This window comes from Schistocerca americana, chromosome 7 (assembly GCF_021461395.2).
Source record: "Schistocerca americana isolate TAMUIC-IGC-003095 chromosome 7, iqSchAmer2.1, whole genome shotgun sequence".
Taxonomy (NCBI): domain Eukaryota; kingdom Metazoa; phylum Arthropoda; class Insecta; order Orthoptera; family Acrididae; genus Schistocerca; species Schistocerca americana.
In genome coordinates this window covers 122,822,951-122,832,794 of record NC_060125.1, presented here as the reverse complement: position 1 = coordinate 122,832,794, position 9,844 = coordinate 122,822,951, and positions in this window count along the sequence as shown.

Below are 9,844 nucleotides of genomic sequence, written 5' to 3'. Positions count from 1 at the left end.
TTGTGTGCCACATATGTGTTGACTGTGGTAATACTGAAATGAGAACTGAATATTTGGACACCAGCTACGTGATACGAAAACTTGTTGAAAACTTTCCTAAAATCACGGTCTACTCTGGGAACCATCCTATGGCACCTGCAACTTTTGGGTAGCTTCCACATGTGCTATGGAGCGGATCCTTCATGTGTTAAATATATGGCCTAAATACCCGACCTGTTGGACAGAAAGTGACGTTTAGAGCAGGACTGTAGAATTAGAGAAGTCTCAGTGATTAAGAACAAGAGTGAAAGGGAGTAAAGTGTAAAAGAGGAACAGGGAATTACAAAAATAGTAACGTTCACCTGCTCATCCAAAGCAACAGGACACTGGAGAACATGTGGTAAGACTCACAAAACACAAAACGGTAATTTCTGTATAACTCACTAGTATGTGTTCGGCCCTAGAGGTTCCACGAGACTGAATTTGAAGTTATATCGATCGAAATGTGATGAAGAAGGCGATGAGAGAAACAACAGTTCGAAACAGCATATAGTTGAAGTAATAGCAGAAGATATTCAAGAGGCTGAGCAGATAAAGCTGTGTTTGCTTGAATCACGGTCAAGGGAACGTGTCGAAGAAACTCATAAAATCACCATTCTCTCTTACAACACATGGGTAGTAGACAGTAATAGAATTACCCTTTTACAATAATTCACTAAATACCGGATGTTTATAATTAAAGTGCAGCCACTCACAGAGGTACAGGGAGGGCTATAATTATCGTGTGGCAGCGAAACTTTGAGGGTATTCTAATGCGTTGATGCGGAACCGATTTACGCTGGAAAAAACAATAGTTTCAGTTTTGGCCGCCATGAGCAAATCGGGCGCTGTGAATACAAGAAATACGTATACAAATATTTTCATATGTAATGAATTAGGAATACAAGAAATACGCATACAAATATTTTCATATGTAATGAATTAGGAACGGGACGTGTGCAGAAAGATCAAACAAGTGAGAAAAGCATAATGTTGATTTTATTATTAACCGCCGTTTACGTGTTCAATACGAGCATGGGAGACGCCGGCGCGATGCTGCATCCGTAAAACAATGTGATCAACGGTTCCGGTGGCATCTGAGCAACGGGTTCCTGTATACTGGCCTTCAAGTCGGGCAGAGACAGAAAGAGCCCTGGTAAACGCGTTATTTTAGATATCCCCAGAGCCAAAAGCCACATGGTTTTAGATCTGGTGATTTTGCAGGCCATGGGTCTCGAAAAACTCTGGAGGGAACACGTTCGTTGAAAGTTGCATTAAGCAGTTCTTTCACTGGGCGAGCGAAATGATGTATTGCCCCGTCTTATATGAACACAGTGGTTCTCACACTGCTGTGGTCTTCCAGTACATACTGTACAGGGATGTTTCGATAACGTACAGACGTCACGGTACAACTGACAGGCCCTCTCAGTGCACTCTCTTCGAAGAAGAACGGACCGACAGTAAAAGTGCTTGTCAATCTGCACCACGCAGTCACGTGCAATGGCCTTTCGTGCGCAACGCGCGGTTAAACAGTACTTCAAATTCGACAGTTCTTTGTATTCACTGCATTCTGTAGGGTGAAATGTGCCTCTTCACACCACAGAATATTTCCCGGCCACATGTCATTAACTTCGATCCGTGTCAGAAATCACGATCAATTTCATAACATTGCTGCGCATCACGATGTTTCAGTGGCTGCACCGTCTGGATCTCTTACGGCTACCAGTGTAAAATAGACCGTAAAATTTTCAACAGCAACTTCGTCAGTAACTTTCATCGGGATGGCATGCCTTCCTCTTCCAGGTGCCACACCAAACTCACCCGTATTTTTGACTTTCATTATCATTTTCTTTAAATAATTAATCACATTGGGCCTCTCCTCAGACCTTTCACTTTGCAAGACACTCTCAATGCAGGAGACTAATTACTGCTGCTCTCATAAAACAGTTTCATTAACAGTCCACAGGGTCTCTTCTCGACAGTCATATTGCTGTTATGGCTTGTCAAATGACAGCGTGGATGTCATACCGTCACACAAGTACTGTAAAGACCCAGATTTGCACTTGGTGGTCACAACTGGAACTAATTTGTTTTCCAACGTGAATTGGTTCCGCATTACCTGTCAAGTTTGGCTGCCATAGTATTATTATAGATCACATTAGACCTTCGTGAGGAGCTGCACTTTGATTATAATACCCGGTATGTACTACTAGCAAAACATGCCTGACGTCTGCAGACAACTTTATGAGATAGACGAATGAGAGAAAGTATATTATAGGGCGGTGGTGTCCATTTTCAACGATATGTACCGCACCTAAATTCCCATAAAAAACTATCGTAAACCTATCCTTCAATGATACGGAAGTTTAGAATGACATGTAGAACGCTGTTTATGAGCCTGTCAATGGCCTATGTGGCATATTCAGACACATTAAAACTCCTATGGTGATTCTGATGGACTTTGGAAATATAAAGAGTTAAGAAGCCCGTTATTTTTATTTATTATCGTTGTAAACATTGTTTCCGCGTGTTTTGTTAATAGTCATCATTGGAAAAACCTGTTCAAAAGTAGACGTCAAAACTCTTGGACGCCCGCAAGAGGTCGCAGTGCCGCAAATGTTGTTGCTGTGCGTGATTCTGTTACTTTGAGCCCGGGAAAATTATGCCACCGTTGTGCTCAAGAAATGAGCAACAATGCGCAGAATCTCTACAAAATATTTGCTATTACACTCGTACACAGCTTAGTAAACATGGGAAATTAAACTAGAGGATCATATAAAATGACGGCTATTTGTGCAACGGATCATGGAAAAGGGACGAGAGATCTATGGTTTCACGAAGCGCATCATTTTTTCAACTGAAGATCACTTCTGTTTAATAGGATTTGCGAACAAGCATATTTGCTGAATATCCTGAAATACATCAGAGAACCCAAGAGTTATTTGCGAAAAAGACATACATCCTCAGCGAGTGACGGTTTCGTGTGAAATTTGGAGTGGGAGCTTAATATTTCCCTCCTTTGCCCTCGTCTGGATCAGAAGAAGCTCGAGAATTTATGGTTCCAGCAAGACGGCGCAATTTGCAACACTTCAGGAGACACAATGGCTCCGTTGCGTGAAAAGTTCCCAGAGGGACTAATATCGTTATGAAGAGAACAAACCTACGCACCTCGATCTTGTGTCCTGACACCTTGTGACTTTTTCCTACGGTGGCACGCTGAGTCACGACTTTACCATAAGGAAACAAACCCCATACTCTGTCTGAGATCAAACAAGAAACTCAAGTGTCGTCGACGAAGTTGGTGGGCAAATGTGAGTGGGTGACGGTTAATTTTATGGACTGAGCGATCGCACATAGGACTTAGGTGTGTTTTGTTTGCTTCTTTGAAATAAATGAATTCGTTTTATGGTAGCTTCGAATCCGGCGTTCCTTTTGAAACAGTCTTTAGAAAAACGGATAACACCGGGCAAGTGATTACAGACCTGACTGACTAAAAGAACCTCGTATTTCTAAACGACTGATTTGCTTCACGCGTTGGTACTCCCCATCAGTCAAACGCCTCTGCCTTGTCTCAGGGACAGGTCGACTGTAACACTGTTAATATTCCGCTCTTCGGATGGAGTCATGAAGTACGGCACTGCTCTTGGTTCTATTAGAGAGAAGTACGCTACGAGACGACACCCGAAATATCACCATTTCCCTTTTCCCTTGACGTTATCAACAACACGGAAAACACTACAAGTTCACACGGGCCAATCACTGTCTCGAACATTTCCAGTGTACATTTACTGAACAACATTCGCATTTCGCGAAGAAAAAATACAGGCGTAAGAGAGGAAAGCGAACCTTTCGAAATGCTCCGCTGCACCTACACTTCGAGATCTTCAATCTTGCGCCACAAGCATCTGCGCTTACAACATGTTTGGGCGTTGCCAACGACACAAGTTGTTGACATCAATGTGTTGTAGAATTATGGACCATGCCTTATGCTCAAGAATTATTACGCTCTTGGAGAAGGAAAATCTACTCTATAAAAATAAACATGGATTCCGCAAACAGAGATCCTGCGATACTCAGCTCGCTGTGTTCCTCCATGAGATCCACAGTGCTACAGACAATGGCGCTCAAGTTGATCCAGTGTTCCTTGATTTCAGTAAGGCATTTGACACAGTCCCGCATTGCCGTTTAATGAAAAGATTACGAGCGTATCGAGTACCGGAGCAGACTTGCGACTGGATTCAAGACTTCGTTGCAGACAGAATTCAACACGTCGCTCTTAACGGAATTTTCGGTGTATCCCGAGAAAGTGTGAGAGGACCGTTACCGTTTACAGTATATGTAAATGATCTAGTAGAAAGTGTCGTTTGCTCTCTAAGGCTGTTCGCAGACGATGCGGTTATCTATAACAAAGTAGCAACGCCAGAAGACAGTAAAGATTTGCAGAATGACCTCCACAGAACTAATGACTGGTGCAGGTTTTGGCAGTTGACCATGAACGTAAATAAATGTGACGTATTGCTCATACATTGTAAAAGAAATTCACTACTGTGTCGTTGCATTACTGACGATAAACCGTTGGAAACAGTATCTGCCGTAAAACATAGATATATCTATCCAGAGCGACCTTAACTGGAATGACCATATAAAACAAGTAGTGTAAAAACCGGATGCCAGACTCACATCCATAGGAATAATCTTAAGAAAATGTAACTCTTCAACGAAGGAAGTGGCTTATAAGGCACGACCCATTGTTCATCTGTCCGGGATCCCTACCTGATAAGACTGATAGAAGAGACAGAGAAGATCCAACGAAGAACGGCACGTTTCGTCATGGGATCGTTTAGTCGGCGCGAGATCATTCCGGAGATGCTAAACAAACTCCACTGGCAGGGGTTACGAGACAGGCTTTGTGCGTTACGGAGAGACTTACTATCGAAATTTTGAGAGAGCACTTTCCAGGAAGAGTCGGACAACGTGTTAATGCCCCCCCCCCTTTCCACACACGTTTCGTGTAATGACTATGAGAAGAAAATCCGAGAAATTAAAGCCAATACAGAGGCGCGAGTGGAACAGGGTTAGAGGGCTCAGTTAGTGGTACAAAAAGTAACCTCCGCCACACACGATTAGATGACTTGCGGAGTGTAATGTAGATGTAGAAGTGGGAACCGATCTATCGTTACATTTTCTTCTCACGATTCTTTTTAACGCTGCATCGTAAAAGCACCGGTCTTTCGACAACTTGATACCTTTTTTCCAACTTTTCTTTCATATCAATACTGCCTCTAGTCAAAATACAGATAGCCGGACTTGTCAAAACATCTGGCTGAAAAAAGTGGCAGAGGCTTATTTTTACGACAGCCATTTCCTGTCTTACAGTTTTTATTAGTGTTACTAGTATCTTGGTACATCACGTATCGAAGTACATTTGTCGTGAACTCAACTCCTGAAAATAATTCTAGATCACCTGCTGGTCAGTTATTACTCATTTATTATCTCGAGAAGCCCCCCCCCTATGAACCATGGACCTTGCCGTTGGTGGGGAGGCTTGCGTGCATCAGCGATACAGATGGCCGTACCGTAGGTGCAACCTCAACGGAGGGGTATGCGTTGAGAGGCCAGACAAACGTGTGGTTCCTGAAGAGGGGCAGCAGCCTTTTCAGTAGTTGCAGGGACAACAGTCTGGATGATTGACTGATCTGGCCTTGTAACACTAACCAAAACGGCCTAGCTGTGCTGGTACTGCGAACGGCTGAAAGCAAGGGGAAACTACGGCCGTAATACTTACCGACGGCATCCAGCTTTACTGTATGATTAAATGATGATGGCGTCCTCTTGGGTAAAATATTCCGGAGGTAAAATAGTCCCCCATTCGGATCTCCGGGCGGGGACTACTCAAGAGGATGTTGTTATCAGGAGAAAGAAAACTGGCGTTCTACGGATCGGAGCGTGGAATGGCTCTGAGCACTATGGGACTCAACTGCTGAGGTCATTAGTCCCCTAGAACTGAGAACTAGTTAAACCTAACTAACCTAAGGACATCACAAACATCCATGCCAGAGCAGGATTCGAACCTGCGACCGTAGCGGTCTTGCGGTTCCAGACTGCAGCGCCTTTAACCGCACGGCCACTTCGGCCGGCGGAGCGTGGAATGTCAGATCACTTAATCGGGCAGGTAGGTTAGAAAATTTAAAAAGGGAAATGGATAGGTTATACACTCCTGGAAATGGAAAAAAGAACACATTGACACCGGTGTGTCAGACCCACCATACTTGCTCCGGACACTGCGCGAGGGCTGTACAAGCAATGATCACACGCACGGCGCAGCGGACACACCAGGAACCGCGGTGTTGGCCGTCGAATGGCGCTAGCTGCGTAGCATTTGTGCACCGCCGCCGTCAGTGTCAGCCAGTTTGCCGTGCCATACGGAGCTCCATCGCAGTCATTAACACTGGTAGCATGCCGCGACAGCGTGGACGTGAACCGTATGTGCAGTTGACGGACTTTGAGCGAGGGCGTATAGTGGGCATGCGGGAGGCCGGGTGGACGTACCGCCGAATTGCTCAACACGTGGGGCATGAGGTCTCCACAGTACATCGATGTTGTCGCCAGTGGTCGGCGGAAGGTGCACGTGCCCGTCGGCCTGGGACCGGACCGCAGCGACGCACGGATGCACGCCAAGACCGTAGGATCCTACGCAGTGCCGTAGGGGACCGCACCGCCACTTCCCAGCAAATTAGGGACACTGTTGCTCCTGGGGTATCGGCGAGGACCATTCGCAACCGTCTCCATGAAGCTGGGCTACGGTCCCGCACACCGTTAGGCCGTCTTCTGCTCACGCCCCAACATCGTGCAGCCCGCCTCCAGTGGTGTCGCGACAGGCGTGAATGGAGGGACGAATGGAGACGTGTCGTCTTCAGCGATGAGAGTCGCTTCTGCCTTGGTGCCAATGATGGTCGTATGCGTGTTTGGCGCCGTGCAGGTGCGCGCCACAATCAGGACTGCATACGACTGAGGCACACAGGGCCAACACCCAGCATCATGGTGTGGGGAGCGATCTCCTACACTGGCCGTACACCACTGGTGATCGTCGAGGGGACGATCCGTCATCGAATCCATCGTTCTACCATTCCTAGACCGGCAAGGGAACTTGCTGTTCCAACAGGACAATGCACGTCCGCATGTATCCCGTGCCACCCAACGTGCTCTAGAAGGTGTAAGTCAACTACCCTGGCCAGCAAGATCTCCGGATCTGTCCCCCATTGAGCATGTTTGGGACTGGATGAAGCGTCGTCTCACGCGGTCTGCACGTCCAGCACGAACGCTGGTCCAACTGAGGCGCCAGGTGGAAATGGCATGGCAAGCCGTTCCACAGAACTACATCCAGCATCTGTACGATCGTCTCCATGGGAGAATAGCAGCCTGCATTGCTGCGAAAGGTGGATATACACTGTATTAGTGCCGACATTGTGCATGCTCTGTTGCCTGTGTCTATGTGCCTGTGGTTCTGTCAGTGTGCTCATGTGATGTATCTGACCCCAGGAATGTGTCAATAAAGTTTCCCCTTCCTGGGACAATGAATTCACAGTGTTCTTATTTCAATTTCCAGGAGTGTAGTTAGATATAGTGGGAATTAGTGAAGTTCGGTGGCAGGAGCAACAAGACTTAGGGTTATAAACACAAAATCAAATAGGGGTAATGCAGGAGTAGGTTTAATAATGAATAGGAAAATAGGAATGCCGGTAAGCAACTACAAACAGCATAGTGAACGCATTATTGTGGCCAAGATAGATACGAAGCCCACGCCTACCACAGTAGTAAAAGTTTATATGCCAACTAGCTCTGCAGATGACGGAGAAATTGAAGAAATGTATGACGAAATAAAAGAAATTATTCAGATAGTGAAGGGTGACGAAAATTTAATAGTCATGGGTGACTGGAATTCGGTAGTAGGAAAAGGGAGATAAGGAAACTTTGTAGGTGAATATGGATTGGGGCTAAGAAATGAAAGAGGAAGCCGCCTGGTTGAATTCTGCACAGAGCCCAACTTAATCATAGCTAACACTTGGTTTAAGAATCATAAAAGAAGGTTGTATACATGGAAGAACCCTCGAGATACTAAAAGGTATCAGATAGATTATATAATGGTAATACAGAGATTTAGGAACCAGGTTTTAAATTGTAAGACATTTCCAGGGACAGGGCTGACCACAATCTATTGGTTATGACCTGTAGATTAAAACTGAAGAAACTGCAAAAAGGTTGGAACTTAAGGAGATGGGACCTGGATAAACTGAAAAACCAGAGGTTGTACAGAGTTTCAGGGAGAGCATAAGGGAACAATTGAAAGGAATGGGGGAAAAAATTACAGTAGAAGAAGAATGGGTAGCTTGGAGGGATGGAGTAGTGAAGGCAGCAGAGGATCAAGTAGGTAAAAAGTTGAGGGCTAGTAGAAATCCTTGGGTAACAGAAGAAATATTGAATTTAATTGATGAAAGGAGAAAATATAAAAATCCAGTAAATGAAGCAGGCGAAAAGGAATACAAACGTCTCAAAAATGAGATCGACAGGATGTGAAAAATGGCTAAGCAGGGATGGCTACAGGACAAATGTAAGGATGTAGAGGCTTATCTCACTAGGGATAAGATAGATACTGCGTACAGGAAAATTAAAGAGACCTTTGGAGAAAAGAGAACCCCTTGTATGAACATCAAGAGCTCATATGGAAACCCAGTTCTAAGCAAAGAAGGGAAAGTAGAAAGGTGGAAGGAGTATATAGAGGGTCTATACAAGGGCGATTTACTTGAGGACAATATTATAGAAATGGTAGAGGATGTAGATGAAGACGAAATGGGAGATACTATACTGCGTGAAGAGTTTGACAGAGCACTGAAAGACCTGAGTCGAAACAAGGCCCCTGGAGTAGACAACATTCCATTGGAACTACTGACGGCCTTGGGAGAGCCAGTCATGACAAAACTCTACCATCTGGTGAGCAAGATGTATGATACAGGCGAAATACCCTCAGACTTCAAGAAGAATATAATAATTCCAATCCCAAAGAAAGCAGGTGTTGACAGATGTGAAAATTACCGAACAATCAGTTTAATAAGCCACAGCTACAAAATACTAACACGAATTCTTTACAGACGAATGGAAAAACTAGTAAAAGCCGACCTCGGGGAAGATCAGTTTGGATTCCGTAGAAATACTGGAACACGTGAGGCAATACTGACCCTACGACTTATCTTAGAAGCCAGATTAAGGAAAGGCAAACCTACGTTACTAGCATTTGTAGGCTTAGAGAAAGCTTTTGACAATGTTGACTGGAAAACTCTCTTTCAAATTCTAAAGGTGGCAGGGGTAAAGTACAGGGAGCGAAAGGCTATTTACAATTTGTACAGAAAGCAGATGGCAGTTATAAGAGTCGAGGGCCATGAAAGGGAAGCAGTGGTTGGGAAGGGAGTAAGACGGGGTTGTAGCCTCTCCCCGATGTTATTCAATCTGTTTATTGAGCAAACAGTAAAGGAAACAAAAGAAAAATTCGGAGTAGGTATTAAAATCCATGAAGAAGAAATAAAAACTTTGAGGTTCGCCGATGACATTGTAATTCTGTCAGAGACAGCAAAGGACTTGGAAGAGCAGTTGAATGGAATGGATAGCGTCTTGAAAGGAGGATATAAGATGAACATCAACAAAAGCTAAACGAGGACAATGGAATGTAGTCGAATTAAGTCGGGTGATGCTGAGGGAATTAGATTAGGAAATGAGACACTTAAAGTGGTAAAGGAGTTTTGCTATTTGGGGAGCAAAATAACTGATGATGGTC